The 27501-nt window shown below is 42.1% G+C and overlaps 1 long non-coding RNA gene across 2 annotated transcripts in view; it reads right to left on the reverse strand.

The window, feature by feature from the left end:
• The window catches only part of LOC137164152 (uncharacterized), a 48658-nt gene that overhangs the window by 13682 nt on the left and 7475 nt on the right, over positions 1–27501 (reverse strand). For both annotated transcript variants that reach the window (XR_010922954.1, XR_010922953.1), the window contains exon 2: positions 11054–11145. This is a non-coding gene — a long non-coding RNA (uncharacterized lncRNA). The remainder of the gene's footprint in view (positions 1–11053; positions 11146–27501) is intronic.

The following is a 27501-nucleotide window of genomic DNA, read 5'->3' on the forward strand; positions in this document are numbered from 1 at the left end:
GATGGGACTTGTGGTGTAATAATGTTATTGTCCTAATCTCTCCTCAAATCTTGTAATTCCACATAGTAAACTACCTGTGAACTGTCTTGATAGTTTGAATGACTATTGCTTAATGTATTTTCTGAGAAAGGCTCCATTGAACAGATATCACAAACTGTCTGCTCACTTTCATCAAAGCCCATATGGTGGAGTTGCCTGTAAGCACCCAACCGCTTCAAATATAAAGGAAGCTTTGGGCTTCATCCTTTTAATCTCAGGTCTGATTAAACTTTAACAGGGAAGGTCTAAGCCATAAAACTGAGGTCTCCAGGTTTACCCTCGATTACCCTGGAATTCTCATGGAAGAACTTGAACAGACGCTACACCTGGACTGCCTATTGAACTGTGTTCTTTTAAATTGGATTCCAGAAAGACTTTTACAAATCAGCAGTCTCCCCATCTCTCCTATGTCAATATAGAAAGATCAAAATAGATTTAGAGGGCTTAATATTTTGCTGCAGGGATGTGTAAGTCTGTTAAGTATATGACATTTATGCTCCAAATGAGAAGGATACCTTTTTCTTCAATAATATTTTTGGAAAGATTGGCAGTGATCCAGAACTCATGGGTAAGAGTGGCAGGTGACTTAATAGTTGTCATAATCTGCTGTAGAATGGGCTACGAGAGAGGCAAAAAGCTCCATGTAAAATAAAAAAAAACCCTCAAAATACTGTAATCAGCAAATATAGAACAGGACGTGAGGGCTATTTGGAGGCTTGCTACACCCTATTGGAAGGGACTTCACTTTTTTCCCTGACCTGCCAAAACATATAGTAGAATAGTTGCTACGGTAATCCAACAAAGATTTTTTTTTTTTTAATATAATCAAGAATCTTCTACACAAAATCCTTAATGTAGGAATTGAAATAATACATCTCAGAACATGCACTTCATCCAATTCAGGATGAAGAGAAAGAAGCTGGAGATTTGGTAATATAGGGTTAGAAGACAAATAATTTTTGAATAAAATGGAAAACCACATTGATAATTATATTAAGGACAATCACATGTATGATATATCCCAGGGAATTAGGTGGGAGGCCTTTAAAGCAGTAGCAAGGGAATATTATCTCATACAATAGTTATTTGGGGGGTGAGGGAGAGACTAAAGGCAAAAAACAGGCAGACAAAGTAATTTATGGTTTGCAGGAGCAATACAACATAACTAATAATGCAGACTTGTTCCACAAGATTAGGAATGTGAAAATAGCATTAGAAGCACTGATAACAGGAAAATCCAGAGCTTTTATTTGTCAAAGAAAGTTTGTATTGAGGGTTGTGATGGGGTCTCCATCACTGGCAATTTTTAAATCAAGACTGAATGTTCGTCTAAGAGATCTGCTCTAGGAATTATTTTGGGGAAGTTCTATGGCTTGTGTTGTACATGAAGTCAGACTAGATGATCACAATGCTCCCTTCTGGCCTTGGAATCTATTAATCAAATGGGGCACAAGTCAGGCAGGTTACTACCCAGACTGATTTCTAATAGAAGACCCAGAATAGCCATGGGGTACTCCAAAAAACAAAGGCATTTACAAGATACTAGCTGAATATTTTCAGGAGATCTATATTAGCTGATACGTAAGCATAGAACACTGTACTGCAGGATCTTAAAACTTCTGACTGATACATAATGAAAGAGCTCTACTAGTTGGCCCAACAATAAAAGAAGAAAAAAAAAAAAAGAGATAGCAATTTCATTATTGAAAGTGGGGAGAAGTCCTGGATAACATGGATACATCTCTAAATTCTATGAAGTATTTAAAGCATAGGTGCCCTCATTAGTGAGGGCACTTCAGTTTGAGCCAACAGAACGTTTATAGGACAGCTTCTATCAGGCAGATATAGGTTAGCTACCTAAACCAAATAAGGACTTATCAGATCCAACATCTTATAGGCCTCTCTCTTTAATATAAATAGTAAGATTCGAACTAAAATACTGGCATCCAGACAACATGCCTGAACTGATGAACCAGAACCAAAATGGCTTTATAAAAAGGAAGAAACCCCTTAAGTAGTATAAGAAAACTAATACAATGTGGTACAGCACTCCAGGAGCACTAACAACAACAAGGCCTACATTCTAACCAGGGATACAGAAAAATCTCTTGACTCAATAAAACACCATTTCTATTCAGAATGTTGAAGGAATATGGTTTTGGGGAACACGTTCAGATGTGGTTCAAAGTAATCTATAAAAATCCTAATGCACGTATCTGGGGGAATGTTGCAAGAAACTGAGCTGATAGGATTTTACAGAGCAACAAGACAAGGATGTCCCTTATCACCTTTGTTATTTGTTTTAAATTATTGAACCATTATCACAAAAGATCAGGGACACTGAAGAAATTCAGGGAATAAGTGTATTGGGAATAGAAAACAAAGTTTCTTTGTATGTTGACAAACTTATGCTTTTTATATAAGATATAGATAAAATATGGCCATTGTTATAAGAAATGATTGAAGCGTTTGGTCAGGAATCTGCATACAGATTAAACTACCTGAAATTAGCTCCAAAAAGATACTTAAAAGATGACAAATACCCACTGAATGTAATGGATAATAAAATTAGATACTTAGGCATTAACATATCACCTGTAGTGGGGGGAGCTGTTTAAATTAAATATGGAGCCATTAATGAAAGCTATTTACAATGACCTAGACAGGTGGACATTACCACCATTAGAGAGACAAGTTGTGTGGGTGAGGGAATATATTTTATTGGATCAACTTTTGTTAGTGAGAGAGAAGCTTTAGGGCTACACAAAGCTCTTCTTCAGGTCTGAGAAAGGTACTCAGACTGTCTCATGCTAAGCTATTTAGCTATCTATTTGATCTTGTATTTGGACTGATACAGCTACAGCAGTGTTGCATACATTATTACCATGGACATTGATTAGTAGTATTTAATGGATGTACTGCCCAGAGTCCTCTGTCCTTTTCTTATAATTCCCGTCACACCAACTTTGAAGAAATTTTAAAAAAATTATTCAAAGATTCCTATGGTCAAGCTGGAAATCAAGAATCAAAACAGAATGGCTGTAACATCCAGCTGAGATGGGAGACGGGCATTAGCAAATTTCAAGAGATACTATATGGTAGCACAAATCAGGCTAGTACTGGAATGAATGCCTAGTGGCAAAAAGCCATTGTGCATACAGACAGAACAAAAACTGGCAAACCCAGTTACATAATTATGCTCTTAAATGTATGTTACACCCATATTCCAAAATTCTGGCTCTGAAACATCACTTGTTACTTACAACTGCAATTACTAATTAGACATATGAGAGGCACTCAACCAACCAACCAACCAAAAAAAAAAAAAGCATCTCTCAATAATATCAAAAATAAGAAATATTAGCACTTTCATACCTGGGCTAAATAAGGACTTAAGATGTAATAACACAATAATAAGTGGAAAGAAGGTTGAAAAACCCTTTAAAAAAGTAGATGTAAGCAATATATTAAAAAAGAAGAAAATATAAACTTATATTGCACAGAATGCTGAAACGTCAAACCCACATATTTTCTAATGTAGTTTTTTTTTCTGAAAGTTTGTTTAAATAAATTAAGCAATCAAGATTGTATCTAGAATGTATAATTTCATGACTATCTTTTTAAAAGACACACTGCATAACGCTATTAAATTAGAGAGTACAGACTGTAAATATGAAAACAACAAAAGACTGGAATGAAAAAAATGCAGATAAGTTCTGTATTGCTGGTTCACAGAATGTATGTTTCTCCATTTCTGTGTAAAAATACATAATATCGCCCCAGATGTTTGTATAAAATGCAAAAATACCTAGAGTCTCTTTCATACACATGACATGGGACTGCTAGATGGTAAAAATATTTTGGAAATCCCTCCTAAAAGAAATAAAAAGCACCAGAGATAGAATTTGAATAAGACTTAAAAACATGTCTCGGGAGTGGGCCTGTTGAAAAAATTTAAGCCAGAAATAAGGAAGCTATTTTTATTATTGCTCTTTATGGTGTGGGGACTGGAGTGAGAGGGGAGAGTGGGAGAGAATGAGCAGCAATCCTAAATTTATGGACCCAGGCAACAGTTTTACTCTGGCTCACTGGAAAAATCTGTTAGCAAAATATCCAATAATGAAAGACTTAACATATTTTGTAGAAAAATGCCAGACAAACTTCCTGCTACCCTTTCCACACCCCAAAAAAGGATAAAAAATAATAGTATATCTTGCACAGGAAAACACCACAACAGAAATGCCGAAGTCATTGAAATACTTTGATATAAACTCGATAATTAAGAGGACATAAAGGAATTACATCCTCCTCCTTTCTTTAAATTTTCATACTTCCTCTCTTCTGAGACTAGGTCCCCTGAAAACAGTAAGCTTCACGATAAAGGTTTTAAAAAGTTAATATGAATGGTTAATATACATGTATCAAGTTATGGTTTAAATAATTGCAAAAGAGGGGAAATAGTAATGATAGAACAATATATGGTCAATATATAATGATGTTAATTTTATAATAGATTTGTAATAACTTACACATCACAACAATGTAACAAATATTTTATTGTAAATGCCCAGAGGTGTCAAAGTCTTTTCCCTATCAATCACTTAATGAAATTAAATGAAATCTAGCTGACTGTGCTGTCATAGGGCTTACATTATGATTAATCCAAGTTTTTATTAACAATAAGGCCTGGCTTTTTCCCCAAAATATTCAGGTTTGTCACAAGGTGACTATTTTATCTGACCACTAGTTGGCAATAGTACTTCAAAAAATACATAGCTTTTAAATGAAGAGAACAGAACAATGTAAATAAATTAAACAAACAACCTCTTCAAAAACTTTTGATTTCATTTAGCTACATCTAGGTTGCGGAAGGGAGGGTGGGGGAAATGAGCACAACTGGAAAATCATCCTCTTCCCCTACCTAGCAGTTTTAGTCGACTAATCAACTCTAGCAGGCAGGCCAAATGGTGTGTTTGTTGAAGAAGAGAGGGAAACAACAGTCCCAGGAGTAATTTGTCAGGAATAGTATAGTCAAATGCACTGAAGAAGTCAAGACCAGGCTGGAAATCCAGGCCCTGGAGATCTCTCTAGACCAGGGAGCTTAAATGGCAGTAGTATTTTGTTTTCACACTCAGCACTTAATAATTTATGTACTTTACCCTCGAGAGCTACTTCTTCCTACCACAACCTCTCACTACCCAAGGACACAATAGGGACTCACATCCTGTTCTGACTCTTGCAGAATCTGCCTATTGCTATCAGTAATAAGGCACTTTCTCCTTATGGAATTTTCTCTTTTCAACTTGATGAATATGCATGATGTTTGACTTCCCCACCCCTCCCAAATCTATGTGGATTCCAAGTAATCGATCTGAGGCACAGAACATCTGGGCAAAGGCCTTGTGTCTCCGTACTGGCTCCATAAATCCCTGCTCCCGCTCTGGCTCTCTAGCAGTCACATAGGACCTTGGTAAAGGATGCACGTAGTGAGGACTGAGGCTGCGTTAATTTTTTTGGTTGATTCCCTGTGAGGTTTGGAGAAGAGGACACAATATCCTCCTGGTTCTGCTGCCCCGGCTCTTCTCTGCATACTGACCCCGTGAGAGACCTTATACGGGTTCTGGGGGAGGAGGTGCCATGAGGGATTTTCCACACAAGAAGATGGAAATCCATGAGTGCAATACTCCCTCCACATCTAGTTCCTGGGGTAGAAATTTTCACCCTTGAGAGTTCTGACTTCTGTGACTGATCCTTTATAGTGAATCTCTTGGTCCTGCTTTAAAGGAAATTCACTGTCAAACAAAATTGGGCCTAACATTTCAATTGCGTAAAAACAATATCCACCTCCTGTGGCAGGTGGATACAATTAATTAATAAATTTAATTATAAAATGCTATATAAATGCTAATTATAAATAAAAGTTAGACTGACTAGTCTATTTTCATTGCCCAATGTAGAAAAGATGCAAAATGTAAACACACATCAAAAGTGATAGAAAAATCCTACCATTTTAATAACCTAATCTAAAGAGTTGTTTGAAGTAGAGAAGAAATTTGTTTTTGAAGAGTGCTGTTAACCTGACAGCATCTGGTTAAGAAAGTACTTTAGACTGATCTACAGAAACCACGTACAATTAAACTTTATGCAATTGCTTATCATATGTGCTTCATCAGCACCATTTTCAAAGTTTCATGATAGCAAATAGCTGATCCCAAGACATCCACTGTTGTTTTGAGCTATTCACATCACTGATTGGGTAGATATTACACCACAATCCTCTCATCAATTTAGTGGCCACTCTGCTCATCCATCATCATCAAATCTCTTTGTGGTTGTTTTCTTCTGAAGATTCTGAACATTAAACCACTCAATGGGCTGGAGGAAGCAGGGATAAAGTTCTTAAAAATATATTTTTAATATATAGAATAATCTCTCGTCTCTTAACACAGTAAAGCAACTGAAGTCTGGATGACATCTCCAAGTTTATAACAGAGATTGCCTCTTGGTATTCTGTCCTCCTTATCAAGAGCTACATAAAGGCTGTCCAAGTTTTTCCACATGAAAAAAGTTTCCATTCTTTAAAGATAATCAGGATAACAAGCTTTTAAAATTGTTAATGAAGTAAGGCCTGAGGAATATCCTTCTCTGCAGCATAAACAATGACTCTGCTATATCTCATGCCATTGAGGAAGAATGATCACTAGCAGACCTAAGCCAAGATGCTGTGGGAAATAAATAGGAGACAACAACAGCTGGAAGTATTTGGCTCTTACAATAAGGTTTTGCAACCCTTTGGATGATGCATTTCAAAGTTTAGTTTCATGCGAACCATGTAGTTAAAGCTCGCGTGGGAAACCAAATCAGTAGCATCATTGTGTGCGACCAAGTACTAGGCGATTTGATTATTCTGTCACCTGAGATGAAGTGTATGAAAAACAAAATCTTCCCATAAACAAGTTAGTCTCCCCATCTATAAAATTCACAGATGACAGAGAAATGCAATTCAGCTCCAGAGTTAATGTTATGTGCATGGATCTGAAATTTAGATACATATTATATTGCAAGAGTGTTCTTGTTTTTGTTCTATTCCCAGTTTTTTCTGGGATCAAATCTATTCATCCACCCATTGACATGACCACATCACCACATTAAGGTGGATGAGGATAGAGAACAAAAATTATTATTTATTTGTATTGTAGTAGCACCTAGGCACCCCAGCCATGGAACAAAGCCCCATTGTGCTAGGCACAGTACAAACACAAAATGGAAAGATAAGTCTTCGAGGCAGGGACTCACACAAATAATATTTTAATCGCCTATCAAGTAAAACCAACCAACCAAACTTTTATCTGGCGTAAATAGTTGCATAGAATTTTGCAAGGGTGTAATCATGATCATAAAAGTTCAAAATATATAGGATAAAAATGAGGAAAATACAGTAATTAAAAAAAGTTCCTGTAGTTAGCAATGTGCTTTCCTACCTGTGCCTAGAGCATGCGCACTAGCAGGCCACAAGGCAAGTACTTTAACTGGTTGTCTCTACAGGAAAAACAAACTAGTCCTGCATTACCGAGATTATATAAATTGGTAGATAAGTGGCTGACTGCAGCTCTATTAAATATCATTGGGTTTCACTGGGTGAAAATGAAAAGCTGAATAAAAAAGCACCTAGAGAGGAAAAGTGTAGACTATTTCTGCCCCTTCCCTCTATTTTCTATGAATGATGTTCAATCACAGTGCCATTACAGTTGCTCAGAGAATTTCAGCCATTATGGTTGTGTAATGCTAGGATATAATGATTATTTAAGGAATCCAGAGAATGTTCTTCTCCCATGGTATCATTTGATGAGACTTTTTCATAAAGTTAAAGAAAGGAATAGCTGAAAGAAAATAAGCTGTTTATATTCATTTAATATAGCATGTAAACTGATAAATTGTGCCCCAGACCTTTACTTGAATAAACAATAATGTGTCTCATGAAATGTTCCAAACAATAAAATAAATAGTCTTGTAAGAAGCAAATCATCTATGTAAACAGGGAATGTGAAATGCTATCGAATTGCCAACCATTTTGTGGAGGAAACGAAAAGAAATGATCAAGAAATCAGCTTCTTGTTCTGCTCCAAAGATCCAAATACAAACATAATCGAGGAAGTGCATTATAGCAGATGGTGAATGGCTGTCCTGACTCCCATATCTATATGTAGAGAGATGGGTTTGTGGAAGATTCTAAATCTACAAATATGGTAAGTAAGTAATAAAGATAATCAACAGAAGCCCAGGCCAGGTTTGGATATGTAGCTCCCAGTATATTGTGCTTTTCCCTCTCCGACCATCCTCTCACACCTTTTCCACACCATTGGCAAACAGACATCTTCCACTAAAGACAAACTGCAAAAAACTGGACATTACTTTATAAGAAAAAGGAAGAGAGACAGTTGCATTGACTCTTTCAGTGGAAGGGAGGTTGTGGTCATTTTGTGTTGCTGCAGCCTTCCCCAACCAGGACTTTCCACCTTGGGAGTCTTGACTTTGGCAACATTTTAGCCTGTTAATATCTTTATTGTAATATTGTTCAGTGTCTTACATGCTGGGGTTGGTGTCTAGAAATAAAATATTGTATTTTGCTTTGGGATGATAACATTTTACAAAGAAACTAGAGGATAACCATGCTGCACTCATGAAAGCTATCAAACAATGGAGCCAAATTCTCTCAGGCCTGTTCTACACCTAAATAAATATATTAACCCAGCTACATTGTTCAGGGATATGAACAATTCATACCCCTAAGAGACATAATTAAGTCAACCTAAGCCCCAGTATAGATAGTTGGTAGACTGACAGAAGAATTCTTCTGTCAATCTAGTTACCTCCTCTGGAGGGAGTGGATTTACTACAGCAAAGGAAAAATCCCTTCTATTGCTATAGCAAGTGTCTATACTACAGCTGTGACTGCTGTAGAACTTGTAGTGTAGACAAAGCCTCATTATATGAATGCTATCACACTGACTTTGAAGGAGTTGCACAAGTGTACGTCAGAGGAGAGTTTGGTCTAAAGAGAAGTGTGTTAGGCACTGAATCAAAGAACCAGCTGAAACTACTAAGCCACCACATATGCAACCAATCTGGGATCCAACAGCGCTTCTGAGCAGCTGCTGTGCTTTTTCTGCTCCACTGGCCTTCAGAAATGTATGTAGTATTCTGTGCCCCTTTGTAAAGTCCACAGTGACTGTATGATGGGCACACAGCCTGATTAGGTTATTTCACAAAATTTAAGGAATACAAAAGTACATGACTTGCTCTGTAATGGGGCGTTAACATTTAGTGGTTCTCAATCAGAGAGATTCTTGTGGTTGCAGGTAAGCTAGGAGGGAAAAAATAACAAAGAAGTCAGAACTGCCAAGAGGTGATAATTTTTGCAAACAAATGAGTGGCTTATCCAGCTACAGAAGAGGGAAATATACCTTTTTTATCCCCTACATAAAAGTATTGTTGGGACAATTCCAATTATTGCAGCAATCAGCTGGCACGACAATGATAGAGATTGAGAGAAAAGTGCAGAACTCTGAGCTTTGACAGTGTCTCCCATAGGATTTTTCTAGATCTTCTTTCAACTGTTAGGGAAAATGTTACTAAGGACATTTGACTTTCTGGGTCAGTTTTCAACCGAGCTCATTCCATCTAACTACAATACTCTCAAAAGGGTCAAACACAAACACACAGCAACACTGCTATCTTGACTGCAGTAAAGAGTTATGCAAAACTAGGGGGAGACCTGATTTCTAAGACCATCAAAACAGCTTGTGGAATTAAACATGTATCTGGTTGCACAGGACAGGGAATGCCACTTGTAGAGTATGGCAGGGTAGTGGCATTTTGGAAGGGCTCATTCTTACCCTGACTCCAAAATTAAACCAAACTTTTTACAATGATACTTTGTCTCAAAGGTTGATAGCTGATGGGTCTCTTCCTGATCAATTTATATCAGCTCAGGATCTGGCCCAAGATTTGAAAGGCTTGAGGGGAAAAAAGAAATCAAGAACAACATACATTCAATTTTTAACAGTTGTGAGAGATATGAAATGAAAAGCATCTGACTTAAAGATCCTATGCTTGAATGAGACTGACTAAGGATACATCAATATTGCAGGGGAGAAAAAATAACCCAGTGAAGCTAGTTTCAGAGCCTGGGTCAACTGACTTGGGCTTGCATGGCTTGGGTTATAGGGCTAAAATAGCAGTGTAGATGTACTCATTTGGTCTGAAGGCTGGGTTCTGAGACTCATCCAGCTCACCTGATTTCAGAGTCTGGGCTCCAACCTGAGTGGCAATGTCTACACTGAGTTTATAAACCCCATAGTTTAAGCCCCGTGAGCCCAAGACAGTTGAGGGCTCTGAGAGTCACTGCTGCAGGTTGGTGTTTTGGTGGTTTTTGGGGCGTTTTTTGAGCACAGTGTAGACATACTTAGGGATGTAAAGTCACAGATGAAATAAATGTCTGTCAAGCGTGTCTGAAGATCTGTACAGCAAAGGAGGCAGAAAAAACATCAAGGTCATAGGAATTCCTGAGACAGAAGAGGTAAAAACCCAGTGATGTTGTTTGAAAACCCCCAACACAACAAGATCAAAGATTGAGAGAGCTCATTTTATAGGATATCAACATACAGACTAAATCTTGCCACTTGCGATGCTCACACACACACACACACACACACACACACACACACACACACACTCTCTCTCTCTCTCTCTCATATAACCGATAGGACAACCAGAAAGATCTCGTAGCACTGTATTCCAGTAAGGAATAATTGGATTAACTGGATTGTTCATTTTTAGAAATTTTTTGTTGTTTTTAATCATATTTTTGTAAGTATGCAAATATTGAGAAGGAGCAAATTTCCTGTAGAACAACTCCACTTAACTTCAAACATATGCTGTAACCCACAAGGTTCTCCAGAGAAACATGTAGCTTTCCCATCCCTCAAAAGATCTAGAATTATCAGGGACTTACCAGAGAAATTGAACTAAATGCAGAGAAGGGTTGAAAGTAAACTTTTAGCTTCTTGTCACTCTTAAACCTGAGACACTCCCTGTTTCCGGAACCTGGCAGTACAAAGTAAAAGTAAGGTGTCATATGATGCAAAAAATTGCTTTTAAATGAATGCAGATACTTAACTGTCCATGACCTGCAGACAGTAGGGACTATTAGAAGTCTCAAATGCTCTGTTGTGGCTTTTCACCACAGCCTTTTTCGGGGATGATGCAGAGCAACCCACCTGAAAGGGTGCCCTGGAAAGCACGATAGCTCTTAGAGCAAACAGGTTCACAAGTGAAGTGTGCCTGTGTTGCATCTGTTATCTCTTTCAGCCCAAGTGGTTAGCCAATAATCTGGGTCTTGCAGGTTGTTCCCATTAGAAAAAGAACTGTTGTTTGAGTCAGGTATTTCTTTGATGCAATCTTGTTTTTTTACAAACAATATACACAAAGTCCTGTTTCTCTGAACACAGAAAGATTTATACAGCAGGAAACAGGTTTTTTGCTCACAGCTGCAAACTTCTTTCCAGCCAGATCCCAACCCGAAAGCTCTCTTTTTCAATGTTTTCTCAGCATCATGCTACAACTGCTTCTCTGGCTATCCCTGGGCTTTCTTTTCTGTGTGCTTCTGTGGTGCTTCCTGTGCTGCCTCATTCACACGTCCCTGTAAAACAATATCCCTCCCCCGCTATTTGTGTTCACCCCCAGACAACCCTCCACCCACACAGCTAAGATTCCTCAATGGCCTTGCATGTGGCCTGTGTTTTGGGTTCAGGCTCCTAATGTTTCAGCTCTCTTTTCCATAAAGGAACTGAATTGCCTTTTTACATTTATTTTGAATGAAGGGTAGCTATTACTAGCGCTGGAGAAATAACTGATTTTTGATTCACTGGCATTTCTGACAAAAAATATTTTAAGAGTCAACACGGATTCACTAAGGGAAAGTCATGCCTGACCAACCTGATTGCTTTCTATGATGAGGTGACTGGCTCTGTGGATGTAGGGAAGGCGGTGGATGTGATATACCTTGACTTTAGCAAAGCTTTTGATACTGTCTCTCACAGTATTCTTATCAGCAAGTTAAAGAAGTATGGGTTGGATGAATGGACTATAAAATGGATAGAGAACTGGCTAGAGCATAGGGCTCAACGAGTAGTGATCAATGACTCCATGTCTAGCTGGCAACCGGTCACAAGCGGAGTTCCCCAGGGGTCGGTCCTGGGGCCGGTTTTGTTCAACATCTTTATTAATGATCTGGAGGATGGGGTAGATTGCACCCTCAGCAAGTTTGCGGACGACACTAAGCTGGGGGGAGTGGTAGATACCCTGGAGGGTAGGGATAGGATACAGAGTGACCTAAACAAACTGGAGGATTGGGCCAAAAGAAATCTAATGAGGTTCAACAAGGACAAGTGCAGAGTCCTCCACTTAGGAAGGAAGAATCCCATGCACAGCTATAGACTGGGGACCGACGAGCTGGGCAGCAGCTCTGCAGAAAAGGACCTGGGGGTAACAGTGGATAAGAAGCTGGATATGAGTCAGCAGTGTGCCCTGGTTGTCAAGAAGGCTAATGGCATATTGGGCTGCATTAGGAGGGGCATTGCCAGCAGGTCACGGGAAGTGATTATTCCCCTCTATTCGGCATTGGTGAGGCCGCATTTAGAATATTGTGTCCAGTTTTGGGCCCCCCACTACAAAAAGGATGTGGACAAGTTAGAGAGAGTGCAGCGGAGGGCAACCAAAATGATTAGGGGGCTGGAGCACAGGACTTATGAGGAGAGGCTGAGGGAACTGGGCTTGTTTAGTCTGCAAAAGAGAAGAGTGAGGGGGGATTTGATAGCGGCCTTTAACTACCTGAAAGGGGGTTCCAGGGAGGATGGGGCTAGGCTGTTCTCGGTGGTGGCAGATGACCGAACAAGGAGCAATGGTGTCAAGTTGCAGGGCGGGAGGTCTAAGTTGGACATTAGGAAAAAGTTTTTTACTAGGAGGGTGGTGAAGCACTGGAATGGGTTACCTAGGGAGGTGGTGGAATCTCCATCCTTAGAGGTTTTTAAGCTGAGGCTTGACAAAGCCCTGGTTGGGATGATATAGCTGAGGTTAGTCCTGCTTTGAGCAGGGGGTTGGACTAGATGACCTCCTGAGGTCCCTTCCAACTCTAATATTCTATGATTCTAAGAGTTCAGTTAGACCCAATCCAAAGCTACAAAAACATTTACAAAAAAATTTAGTGAATTGAAAAAAAAATCCGCAATTAATCAAATGAATTGACCCAGAATGGATTCTTCTGGGTGGCAGTGATCTCCCTTTATTACTTTTAGCTCAACAGTTAGAGCACTTACTTGATATGGGGGAGACCCAGCTTCAGTTTCCCTTCTGTGCCTCACGTGGAGAAGGGATTTGAACTTGGGTCTCCCATCTTTCAGGACAGTGGCCTAACCACTGGGTTAGAGAGTATTCCAGTGAGGGGTTCTTCTCTCAGTCACTGTCAAAAGCTATAAAGAATTAAATAGTCATTGTGGGAGGAAGACCCACATTCAAGACTCTGATCCAATGGCCATTTAATTATGTATACAAATTAGAACAGTTTTAACAGCAAAGCATTCCAATGGCTGAACCACATATCCCCCTGTACAACAGACCATCTCCAGTGGCCAATGGAGAGTGGGTTAGGGCCATGCCCTTCCTTCCTCCTTTGGGACAGCTTGTGCCCCAGGAGGCACTTGCAAGGATCAGTCCCTATGCTCAGAAGAGAGTAGGAATCATAACTGGCCACCGTGCCAGGATGCATGTGCAGGGCAGGCTTCTTGCTTCCTTTCCTTCCACTGTGCATCTGCACAGGAGTCAACCACCATCAGGCCCAAAACATTGACATGCATGAAGATAAAGATGGCCCCAAATCAAAAACAACCCCCCAATCTTGGCAGTTTAGATCCAGCTGTAAACACAATATATTAAGCCAGTAACATGCAATGAACAATTAAAGGTGCTCCAAGCACATACCACATTTCTCTAATGGGAATTTCCTATGTTCTTATTTTTAATTTTCCATTTCCTTACATTCAAATGTCAAAGAATACATCCTAAGTGTACGCAGCTTTGAAGAAAGCAGCCAAGCAAGGAGTTAACTATGAAAGAACACTAAGGCATCTGTAATATGAGAATTATATTAAGTCCTCTGAGAATTGGTCTTTTGTATTCATACTCTGTTTATTTTCTTACCAGCCAACAGTAATTACCAAAGGAAAAATAATTCTTGGGAAAAAATTATTTTATTCATCAGCCAATGTAACATTTAACTCAGTCACAAGCTTAATGTTTTACATTGCAATACTCAATGGTCTGTTGTGATCCAAGGGCTGGACATGTATTCCACAGGAGAATCATTCTCCTAAGCTTTCTTGGGTTAGAAGAAAAGACATTTCTCCTTGTGGAAGGAGTTACTGGTAGACCTACAGCATTAGGGTCAAACTCTGGCAATTAAAAGTTTGTTATTGAGATTTAGAAATCAAACAACAAAAGTACTCTCCCTGCTGCCCTACAGGCCCCAATCCCAATTAAAATATCACATTTTTTAAAAACGCATGAAAGAGCCATTCCATTCAGCAAATCCCAACAAAAATAATCAATCCGCTCAAAGCAACAAACCAAAGACGTCCCCATCCTACAGCAGAATCTCTATCATCTCCCTACCCTCACCATCTCTAAATGCCAGGGCAGCAGATTATGACTATTTCAGACCAAGGTGGGAAGTGAACACTATAGTCAAGGTGTCCTCATGGAGAATGCTCTGCAGAAAGCTCCTACTCTTTTAAACTGAGGAGGCTTCAGCTTGAGTACTTTCACTGACTGCATCTATGGCAGGAAGGCATGGGAAAGAGACAGACTCTGAGGTATGCAGGTGCCAAAACCAACATCTCAAGCTCCACCTGGAAGTCCATGGATAGGCAGATCAAAGTGGGATACCCCAGTTAAAGGGCCAGTTGCATTTTGCCCCAAACTAGACTTACAAATTGATTTAAGGTGTAACCTTATATAGGTTGCGTTGCAATAAACTAACCTCAAAGCACGGACGTGGTGCAAGGTCCACAATCGAGGGAAAAGGTCATACTCTTCTGGCCCCACATAGATGTGGGGGTGGGGAGGAGGCGAGAGTGGCCACAGATGCTTCTGGCAAAAAAAGATATATTAGAAATGGAAAAGGTACAGAGAAGGGCAACAAAAATGATTAAGGGTATGGAATAGCTTCCATATGAGGAGAGATTAAGAAGATTGGGATTGTTCATCTTGGAAAAGAGAGATAACTAAAGGGGAATATATAATAGAGGTCTATAAAATCATGACTAGTGTTGAAAAAATAAGTGTTTATTTATCTCTTCATATAACAAAAAGACCAGGGTCACCAAATGAAGTAGGATAGGCAGAAAGTTTAAAACAAACATAAGGAAGTACTTCTTCACACAATGCACAGTCAACCCGTGGAACTCATTACCAGGGGATATTGCGAAGTGTAAAAGTGTAACTGGGTTAAAAAACAATTGGGTAAATTCATGAACGATAGATCCATCAATGGCTATTAGCCAAGCGGTCAGGGATGCAACCCATGCTCTGGGTGTCCCTATGGCCTTGTCTACACTATACCGCTTTGTCAACAAAGTCAGTACATGCTACAATGCTCTTTCCCCCGACTTCACTCTCCTGTTATGCCGACAAAGGCCTTGTCTACACTACAAAAATTTGTCGACATAAGATATGTCGACTTTCAGCTACCGGTGGCTGATGTTCACACGGCTCTGCTTGGGTCGGTGGAGTGCGTCCTCACCAGGACCACTTCCACCAACCTAAGGGACAGTGTGGGGGGAGCTGAGAGACGCTCCCTGTGGGCTGCCCTCCCCCACCACTCCCAATCTCAGACAGGGCGCAGGGACTTCTCTGCTCCCAAGCCAGGAACTGGCTGCAGCCTCCTGCCTAGTCCTGGATATGAGTTGGAGTGGGCTGCAGCCCCCCATGGCTTGCCTGGTCCCAGCTCGCAGCCAGAAACTGGGAGGCAGCTGCCTGCACCTGAGCTCACAGCTGGGCAGCAGTCGTCCACAGCTTGTCGGTGTCATGGGCTGCCAGCGGGGCTGCAGTCTCCTGTGCCTGGGCTCGCAGCTGGGCAGGAGCCGCCCACGGCTTGCCAGCGTCCTGGGCTACCAGCAGGGTGGAAGCCGCCTGCGCCCCGGCTTACAGCGGGCAGCAGCTGCCCATGGCTTGCCTGGTCCCAGCTCGCAACTGGGAGCTGGGCAGCAGCCTTCCCAGTTCTGGGTCGCAGTATGCAGCAGCCTCCCGCAGCTGGCAGCCAGTAGCAACTTGCCAGGTCCGCTTGTGAATTTCTGGGGTCTAGCAAGCCATGAAATTGACAAGTATGACAGCCCCTCCACCGCTCTAAGGGGACAATGTCTACATTGACACTGTGTCGCCTTAACTCTGCCGACAAAAGCCCTACGCCTCTCATACAGGTGGTTTTAGTTTGTCAGAAAAACAGAGCAGTTTTGTCGGTGGGGAGGTGATTGTAGTGCATACACTGGCACTGTTTTGGCAACAACATTTGACTTTTGTCGATAAAACCCTCTACTATAGACCACGCCAAAATAAAATCATCTCGATGAGAGGCACAGAGCTTTTTGCGACAAAACTTGATTGACGCAGTGTCAGTATAGACACTGCCCTTGCTTATATCATAAATGGCCTCCAGCAGGTGTCCCACAATGCCCATTCTGACCACTCTGGTGAGCAGTTTGAACTTCGCTGCCCTGCGAACAGATGCACAGGCATCCTCCCCCTTTAAAGGCCCAGGAATTTTTGAAATTCCACTTCCTGTTTGCTTGGCCTGAAGAATTCACATAGCATGTTCCCAGTTGATCATACCGGCTCCACACAGCAAACACATTCCTGCCTGGAGCATACCAGAGTTGTGAATCTGCTGGGTCTGTGGGGAGAGGAGGTTGTGCAGTCCCAGCTTCACTCCAGCTGTAGGAATTTTGATATATGGGCAGATTTCTCATGGCATGATGGAGAAGGGCCATGAATGGACATGCATCAGTGCCATGCAAAGATCAAGGAGCTGAGGCAGGAGTGCCAGAAGGCAAGGGAGGTAAACCGTCACTCTAGTGCTACACCTAAGACCTGCCGCTTCTACAAGGAGCTGGATGCCATCCTTGGCAGCGACCCCACCTCCACCCCCAAGAATCCTGGGGATACTTCGGAGTTGGGAGCCTGGAGACATCAGACTCAATCCCGAGGATGAAATGATGAACAAGGAAGTGGAGTTGGAGGAGGAAGTTGGACAGACAACCAGGTCATCCAGTAGCATGGCGAGGGTTCAAGCCACTCTCAACACTCTGGCACGCATGATGCAGGAGAGGGGGAGCTCTGGTAAGTGCTCATTTTGATTTGATACTGCTGGGTTACATCAGATAGAGCTGTCTTTTGTTTTGTTATGTTAGAAGTGGGATAAGGGATAGAAATCAACAGACTAGCATGGTTTGCGTCTGCTTCCCATTCCCCTATGCAGCTACGCAGTGGAGGCCCTGTGGAAAAGTTTGTTAATTCAGGCCAGGATTCACAGGAATCTTCCATAGAGAGCTCTCGGAAACTATCCTGGAGGTACTGTGCAATCCTCTGCTGAAGGTTCGTTGGCAGAGCTGCTTTGTTTCTTCCATGCTGTAGGAAACTTTGCTGCACAAATTGGCAATTATTCTGCAGTAATAAAAGCAGCACACAGGCGAGCAGCACATGGATTTGGTCTGAATCCGTATGTATGCAGGAGATACTCCTGAGGGTAATCAAGGATGCAAGGGTGTGAGATATTGACTTTGATCACCCCTGCCTGTGGAAAATGGTGCCAGAATTTACAATAGTGTCCCTAGGTGCTTGCAGTGATCCCCTTTGGAAACCACCCTTTGTCCCATCTTGGCTCTTCTCTGCCCCTCCCCACACCCCGGGGCTGACCACACCATGTTTAGGGCACTTGCTGAGCTGTATGCTTGCCAAGTGAGGGTGAGAAAGAGGTGTATTTAAACTATTATGATTCAATGCTGTGAGTGCACTCACAATACTACCTCTGTTTATTGTTTCCTGGGCTTCTGCAGATGTGCCCTTGAGGGGAACCCCCTTCACACAGGCAGAGCACCTCCTGCCAGATGAGGAGACGAACCAGGAGGAGTAAGGAGGACATGTTTAGGGAGGTGCCCCAATTGTCTGATGCCAAAGAACATGATCACAGGGCATGGAGAGAGACAATTAATGAAAAATTAAAAATAGACAGTCAAGAAAGGAAGCATGACCAGGAGTGAATTTTAGAGGGCCAGAAGCAGATGATAAAACTGATAGAGGACCAAACTGAGATGCTCAACCCTGTCTGCGCTACAGTCAGAGCACAAGAGCTCTTGCCTCCCGATGCAGCCCATACAGAACTGCATGCCATGCCCTCCCCAAAACTCCCCACACACATTCCTTGAATGTTCCTGGCCCATCGCAGAACCCCTTGCACTCCACCCCTTCAGACAGGTTCCCTAATGACAGCTGGACTTACATACAGCTATGAGAACCTCCATGGAAAGACTGCTCCTCAGTGTCATGTCTCTTCTAAGACAATGAATTCTGTGTATTAGGTGTTCCTGTTTAATAAAAATGCACTCAAAGAAAATGAATCTTTTTGTCCTACACACATTGGTTAATGCTGGAATTCATACACAGTGGCAAGTGGTACATGTGCAGACTACAATTCACGATCATTACAAGGGTCATTCCAGGCGGCAAGTAAGCAAAGCCTGGCAGAATGGATTACAGAAAGACATTACTGGGGCTCATTGACAAAATGCTGCTTCAAAGCCTCCCTGATTCAATCAGCCCCCCATTGAGTCTCTCTAATAGCCCTGGAATCTGGTTGCTCAAAATCAGCCACCAGGCAATCCGCCTCAATGCTCCACCCCTAGGAAACTTTTCCTCCTTAGCTTCACAAATGTTATACAGAGCACAGCAGGCTGCTATGACCATGGGAATAGTTTTCTCATTCAGGTCTATCCTGGAAAAAAGGCAGCACTAGTGAGCCTTTAATCTGCCAAGCACACATTAAAAGGTCATTCTGCCCCTGCTGAACCTGTTGTTGAAGCACTCCTTTCTGCTGTCAAAGTTTCTGGTGTAAGGCTTCATGAGCCACAGGAGCAAAGAGTAGGCTGGGTCTCCCAGAATCACTATGGGCATTTCAACATCCCCCATTGGAATCTTCTGGTCTAGAAAGAAAGTCCCTGCTTGCAGCTTTCTATATGGGTCAGTGTTCCTGAAGATGCATGGGTCATGCATGTTTCCTGACCACCTCATGTTGATATCAGTGAAATGACCCCGGTGATCCACCCAACACCTGCAATACCATAGAGAAGTAGCCCTTTCTATTGATGTACTCCATCACAAGCTAGTCTGGGGCCATGTAACAGATTGGGATCGACTTTCAGTGTTGGCCTCAGAGGGAGGTGCACCACTTTGCAACACAGCCCCTCAAAGGTCTATATGCCCAGGCCCTCAGTGGGGTAGGGCAGTAAATCGCTATGGGCTAGCCTGTATTCAGGCACACTCTCAAGGAGTCTATGAACTCAGGCCCTCAGGCAGGGCAGAGCAGGAAACAGTTTAGAGCCCAAGCCCTCAGGGAGGGCAGGCAAGTAAATAGTCTATAGCTCTGGCCCTCAGGCAGGGCGGGTCAAGCAAACTGTCTATTGTCCTGTGAGGCTTCACAGGCCTGGTGAAGTGGTCGTCCGAGGATTGAGGTAGCTAGGGGAAGAGGGGGACATGGGCCCTCCCAACTCTATTGCGTCCCAGCCCAGGGCCCTAATAGTGGCAAAGCTTTCCACCACAGGGTCCAGTGGGGCTCCAGCTGAAACTTGCTGAGAAGTGCTCAGGCTTGAGCACAGCCGGACTGAGGTTGGCTATCCCTGCGGATACCTGCACAACTCCAGAGCAGCATGATTTACTTGGTTTACTGTCCTTGCTTTTCAAAATGATGTGGGAGAGTAAGCTGGATTTGTGCATCATCGTCAAACACTAATTGCTGATTGTTGCATGGGTACAACTAGGCACTACAGGATTGGGGGTAGGAAGAAGTCTTCAGTTTGCATGCAGTGGCAACAAAATTTTCCTACAGTAAAATTAAAAATGGGACCAAAGATATTTCTAGTTTTTGACCTAATTTCATTTTAAAGTTGTTTTTTTTTTAATTTCAGAAAACGTAATTCTTAGACTGAAGTGAAAGTAAAGTCCTGAATGTCTTCTCTTGGACCATCAGTGAAAGAGATTTCAGACATCCTAACAAAAGTTTTGTTTGGATAACTTCTATTACGGATTCAGAGTGTTAATGTTTTGTCTCCATTAGTGTGTCCCCCTTGAGCAGGATTGATAAAAGCTTAAATGAAGTGAGCAAAAATCAGGTCATAGAACTCTGAATAAATTATGCTCTTTACAGAAATGTTTCTTCACTGCGTATTAGGGACTGCTGGGTAATTCTTACTTAGTTCAGTTGTCCCTTTCTTGACAACTCCAGTAGGGTGTTATTTCATTGTTGTCCTGTTAGCAAGAAAAAGACATAATTCTGATAAGAGTTTGTGTGTGAAAAAGGTGCATTTGCTGCAAAAGGTGTGCATGCTCAGATAATACCACAAGATATATCCCACTGAAAAAATCAATAAGTAAACTCAACAAAGTCTATGGGCCAAGTCCTCCTCTCACTAAGAATGGTCTGAATTTGGAGTAACTCCACTGATCTTAATGGAGTTTCTCCAACTTTCACTGCAATCAACAAAAGCAGAATTTGGCCCTGTGACTCCAAGGAAGAGTCTTTTCTTTCTTTTTTTAAGTGTAAATAGACACAATACAGTGCTAAAATGCCATGGACTGATTGAGCACATTAGGAAGCAGTGACCAAGTTGTAATGCAGTAAATTCTCTTTACGCTCATTCCAACTAGAACTTGCCCAGTTTGTCTCTAATGACATAGTCATACTCCACTTAGTAGGAGCATAGGAACTGCCATACTGGATCAGATCCAAGGTCCATCTAGTCTAGCATCCTGTCTCTGACAGTGACCAGTGTTAGATGATTCAGAGGAAGGTGTAAGAAATCTGCAATAGGCAGCTATGGGTTAATATGCCCCTCATATTAAGTCTGATCCTGATCTCTAATAGTTAGAGATTGGCTTAAGCCCTGAAGTATGAGGTTTAATGTCCTTTCCACAATGTTTGTTAGCATTAACTACTGTACCTCCCTCCTTCAATGTCTCCCTTCCCTCCCCTGTGCTTGTCTTGGCACCCAAGGTAGTATACAACTATTCTACTGGCCCTACAAAGTGCCAGGGAATCCCCTTACATTGGAGATATTCCCTGTTGTGATGATCTGGCTGGTATCCACCACTAGAGCAGCATAAAGGGGCAGATGCAGCCCAGAATTTTGGCCATTATTGTAAAACCTTGCTGTCAAGATTCATGTGTATTCTGGCAGTAGAGAAGAGGTTAATTGTAACAGCACTGGAGCGTGTGACCTCCATGGCTACAGCTCTGAAAATTAAGCCCACTATAAAAAGGCTTAAAATATTTCTTGTAACTTTCTTGTCTTTGGGGAAAAAAAGTTACTCCTTTTGTTTGGAAAAACATAATAGCTCCAGGCAAAACTTTTCCAAAAGGAGAAAGCTTTCTGACCATCTGTTTTTAAGTGCATAAAAGACGTAAGATTTTGCCACAGAAGGTCAATAACATACTTAGATAGAATTTCATTCAAGGTTAAACTTTCATTTCCCTCACCCTCACCCAACCGAGCACCTGCTCAGAGCTGCAGCATTATTTTGGCATAAGCTGGTAGTTTTCCACTTTCTTTACAATAAAGAATACCGCTTTACAATACAGCTTCTGAGCTTTCTTCAAAATATACAGTTCATGACTTTCCATTCTGTGTAGTACCAAGTACCTAACCCTGGCTGCCTTCAGTGGGAGCTGCAGGTATTGAGCATCTCTCAGGATGAGATCCTGGATGAACATTTATTCAACTTGTCCAAGGAAAAGAAGTCCTTTACATTAGCTGTCCCCTCCCTACTGCTTCAGCCTCTTACAAAGATTAACATTCACCTTCTCTTGCAGGTGTCAAAAATCTTGCCATAAGAATGGTCATACTCAGTCAGATCAATGGTACATCTAGCCCAATATCCTGTCTTCCAACAGTGGCAATGCCAGGTCTTCAGAGGGAATGAATAGAACAGGTAATCATGAAGTGATCCATCCCGTCCCCCATTCTCAGCTTCTGGCAAACAGCAATCCCTGCCTATCCTGACTAATAGTTGTTGAGGGACCTATCCTCCAAGAACTTATCTAGTTCTTTTTTGAACCCTGTTATGGTCTTGGGCTTCACAGCATCCTTTGGCAAGGAGTTCCACAGGTTGACTGTTAGTTGTGTGTTCATGTGAGCTTATAAGAGAATGGCTGCCCTGCATTTTTGATTACATACAGAGGCCCTATTAAGAAAATATTTTCAGGGACATTTTTATATAAGTTGAAGTTGTGGGGACTGCTGAGCTCCCAGGTTCTTTGGGGAAAGGAATGTTATGAGCAACTTGGTGAATGAGGCAATTCTCTCCAGAGAATAAAAGAGCAGAGCAAATAACTCAAATAATAAATTATACGCTTAATTCCCCAGCCCCACGATGACAGTTCTCTAAAATCCACGTTACTTAAAAAAATGTCCAGTATCTCAAATCTTTTTATCCCTCCCCCTCCACTTCTTCCCTTCCATCTCTAAATTCCTGTCCCAGCCAATATGGTTCCACTGCTTCACTACCCACCCCTCACCAAGGAGCTTTTATCTTTCCTGATACTGTTTTCCTCTTCTTCACTTGCATGGAGTGTGGACTCAGCCTACACAAGGTTCTAGTAGTATGACTCAGCTGTACACAGAGGGCCTAGTTCAATTGCATGCACTCTGCACTAGTGTAAATTACTATACAGGTGCAGAGCAAAGTGGGTATAAGAGACTACCAAATCAGAATGGTTTGCACTGATCTAGCTGACAGCACAAGGTGCAGGGAAACGATTAATTGGGTGCAGGAAAAGTAAGGGCATCTCTTGGTATTTCCTGGTTCACTGATGAAATCCCAGAATTTAACGTCCTTGAATGATGTATTTTGGGGACTTTGTCCAATGTATGCCATTTGGAGAAGACCAACAGAACCAGTAAATTTCAAAAAGTGGCTAGTGGAGGGGGGGATTTTTTTTTAAACTAACCTTTAAGATATTTTCATTGTGGACGCCTTTTACAGTCAGGTTAGACCATTCAGAACAGAAATCCAAGTTTAATTTCATTCAGGGGTGTGCACAAGGGGGGGCAGGCAGAAGCACAGCCCCTCCCCCCAATCAGCAGGGGCACAGAGCACCTCCGTCCCCCAGAGCTATGCTGACCCTGGGGTAGGGGGACCATATAGGGAGGAAAGGGTGGGGCATCTGCCTTCCTCTGAGTTTCATACCCCAGTGCATGCCCAACCCCAGGCAGAACTCTTAGCAGCAGCACTGGGCAACCAGATCTTCTGCTCCAGGAGTCCGTGTTTCTCTGGGGCTCATCCCCCTCTCTGCCTCCACCAATTAAATCAGCAACTGAGACAATAGGAGGATACAATCCTCCCATCCAATAGTAGCAGGGCAGTGAGCAGAGTCTCTGGCGGTGGGGCAGGCAAGGAAGGGGTCAGTGAAAGGGGAAGCACAGGGTCCCCGATGGTGGTGGGCGCACAGGGTACCCCAGTGGTGGTGGGAAGGGGCAGCACCATTTCTCCAGTGAGGCTGCAGTGAAAAAGCATGTCCCTTCCAATTCACTAATGACATCTCAGGTCTTGACAGGGATGTAATTTCCTCTCACTTGTGCCTTTGGCTTTGTTGACTTGTTTTGCCACTAAATCCTTTTCCTTGGGTTCTTTCATTTAACCCAACCCTGCAAGGCAGGGTTAAACTTAGAGATGCAAACATTTGTTTAAATTAAGAATCCGTTTAAACGTTCTAAAAATAGAACGGTTAAACGGGTGAGGTGGGGAGCCGCGCTGGCTCGGCTCCTCACTGCTAAGAGAGAGCTGCCCAGCTGTAGCTGCAGCTGCCCCCCCACCGCACGTGCAGAGCTGTAGCTGGGCAGCTCTCACCGCGCAGAGCTGAGTCAAGCCCAGCTGCAGCTCCCCCCACCGCTGGGCTCTGCGCTTTCCCCAGAGCAAGAGCTGCCCAGCTGCTCTCATTCACAGGGAGCCGAGTCCAGCTGCTCCCAGCCTCCTCCCCAAGTCTAAATGATAATCAGCTGTTTAAACCATTTAACAACTGATTACTGTTTAAACATTTAGGCTTTTACATCCCTAGTAAAACTACAGTTTATGTAGTATCAACTTCAGGCATAGCCACTGCCAAAGGAAACTCACAGTTCAGGGGCTTGTCTCTCTTCTGTTTGTAACAATCCAGCCTAAAAGCAGTGCGTGCTGGTGAAAACAGATTCAGACCATAGTGACAGTACAATGGTACTAGGGTAACTCCTTTCAACTTCAGTGGAGTTAGTCCAGGTCTCTACCAGTGTAACAAAGTTGAACTTCACTCTTTGTTCTGGGGCAAAGGAATAAATTTACAATGATTTTTTTCCTCCCTTTCCACTCAAAATGGTACTTACAACCCAGATAAACATTCTGAAGTTTGAGATGCTAAGAATCCAGATTGTCATGTGTGCAGACTGTGTTTTATTCTAAACCCCACCACCAACACTAGTACAGTGCAACCTCACCGTTTTAACCTCTCCTCCTTTCAGCCCTTCTTTGCCGGGCCCTAGAAGGGAGAGGAAGTCTCCCCCTCTATAGGGAGTGCCTTCATTCCAGTCCAGCTAGCCCCATCCTCCTGCCCCCGTAACACTTCCTTCCTGTCTTAGGTTGGTCAGCCGAGAGCTAATTGGTTCCTTACCTCCCCAGCCTCTCCTCCAGATTAACTAGTTATTCAATCAGCCATTAATGGGGGAACGAATTGAGGCTACAGTGATCAGAGTGCTGAGCCACCTGTCAGATCTCAGCATTCTGTCACACTCCTATTCCTGACCCTTTACCACAAACTCTTCTTTCTCCCTTCAGCCAAAGTTATGTAGTTCTTATCTGGTTCCTGTCACACCAGCAATCAGTTTGTCAGAGACCACTGAAGAAGCGCAGCCACAGTCAGGATCCAGAAGTTTACTTTCTTTACTTATAAAACTTAAATTCTCTGAACAAAGCCTTCCTCTCAGATCAGGATCCCAATGTGTCAAGTGCTGTACATACACATTGGAAGAGATAGTCACTGGCCCCCTCATGCACCCACTCAAGAGCTTACAGTATAAATAGACAAGACAGAAGGGTCAGAGAAAGGGGAGCATCATTATCCCAATTTAAGACAGGGAACTGACTCACAGAGAGAGTAAGTCATACCAAAGTTTGTGGCAGTGCTAGGAAATGCCCCCAGATCTCTCAAGTCTCAGTCCAGTGCTTTAACCATAAGCCCATTCTTGATCTCTTCCCCAGGAGCGTTCCTGACAGAGAGAGGAAAGGGGAGAGAAAATGTGTTGAGAATGTGGGCATCATCTTGCATATCTGAGGGAGAACTCTGCCTTATGAATACACTTTAAACGAGGCTTGTCTAATTTAAATATTGCATTTTCTGAAACAATGATAAAAGGCTAGGCCTTAGATCCAAAAGATATTTAGGCATAGCTGCTCTCAGCACTGCAAAGCCAAACTGATTCAAGACTTAAATCTCACTCTCAAAAGGGAGTTAGGAATCTGGGATCTTAAATCCCACCAATTGTCAATGGCATTAATTGCCTAAATCATTTTTGAAAAAGAGATTTCAGTTCCTAAATCTGTTAGGCTTTGCAATGCTGAGCACACTATTGCCTAAATATGTTTAAAGGTCTGGGCCTCAGACCCTGTGATACGTTTGGATTCACAGAGGTCTGTTTATCAGCTGCCTCCAGCCCAGAAACGTTTGTTTTCTGAAAAGAAGGGAAAAAAGTGACACTTACTTCAGCACAGCAGGATATTCAGAGGAAGCAAAAGACCATTCTCCAAAGTATCACAGTATTATACGGTATTAGAAAGTATCATTTTTCCCAATATTTCATACCCCTTGGTCTGTAACTTTTTTTTTTTTTTTTTTATTATTATTAAAGAAATCCGAAGTTGTACAAAACGACTAAGATGTATGGGATACTGATGAGCCTCTGAACAACCCCCTTTCCGTCAGGATCCAAAATGGATTTCACAAAGCTGTTTGGAAAATGCCTGGCTATTTCTGTTCTACAGCAATTCAGTCATGGAAAGTTTTCCATGTACCACAGCAAGGCCATAGAGCAAACAGTTTATTATCGCACCAACCCAGCTTGCACAATAAAAACAAACAGGGAGTGATACATGACAAAACCTTGAAAACAGCATTTCGCTTCTTAATTACCTGGTTAGAAGCTCTCTGTGGAGTGGTTTGTGTGGGCTGGTAACTTTCTTGTTTAAAGAGTGAGAATAACTGTGACTATAAAGAAAGTTTTGTTTGGATTCTAATCTTGGTTTTATGATGGGCTGCTATCAATGGATATTTTTCCCCCCTGAAGTTTTAGTTTCTCTGTACAGAGAAAAAGAAATAATCCATTTCATATTTTTGAGGCAGTCCCACATCACTTAGCTGCTTCCAACATGGTAGATTTAGTGCTGAGGATAAAGATATTGATTCTCAGTTAAATTAATGTCCCTTTATGCCACTCAGGCAACATAAGGGGCCTTCAGGTGGGAAGAACAAACCCCTCAGAATACCCTCTCCACAAAAGGCCTCCCTAGACGGTATAGAACTGGCATTAAGTCTATATGTTGACCCCACTCCCAGCCTTCCGTGTAAAGGATAGATCCAGGCTGGGGTAGGAGTGCACTACACTATAGTTATTCTCTGCTTCTCAGGATTGAAGAAGAACTGTCCATTCTCTCTCCCTGAAGCTGGATAATTAAGATCTTGGAAAACATATCCTGTTGAACAGTTACTGCTTGGGAAATTTATTGCAGCATGTTATAATGAGGTTGGTGACCTGTACCTATCGTCAGAGAGCTAAACGCCCCTTTTATTTCAATTCTCTGTTGTTCAGTAATACTAGAGTTATGGATGCTTTGCATAAATAAATAGATCCATAAAGCCAGATCCTCAACTGGTGCAAATCAGCTCCACAGAGCTAAGCTATATTGTAGCAGCTGAGGATCTGGATCTACGGATCTGTCAATGTATTTACATTTTTCATAATTTTTGTCTTTTAAATCAAAAGTGATGTGGCTTTTCCATCACTTGTGAAAACACACCATGTTCTTTCCTCAGATGTGTGGGCAAAACACCCCTTGATTTCC

The sequence above is a fragment of the Emydura macquarii genome, unplaced genomic scaffold, assembly GCF_026122565.2.
Source record: "Emydura macquarii macquarii isolate MOO-44397 ecotype Brisbane River unplaced genomic scaffold, CSIRO-AGI_Emac_v2 contig_2676, whole genome shotgun sequence".
Taxonomy (NCBI): Eukaryota; Metazoa; Chordata; order Testudines; family Chelidae; genus Emydura; species Emydura macquarii.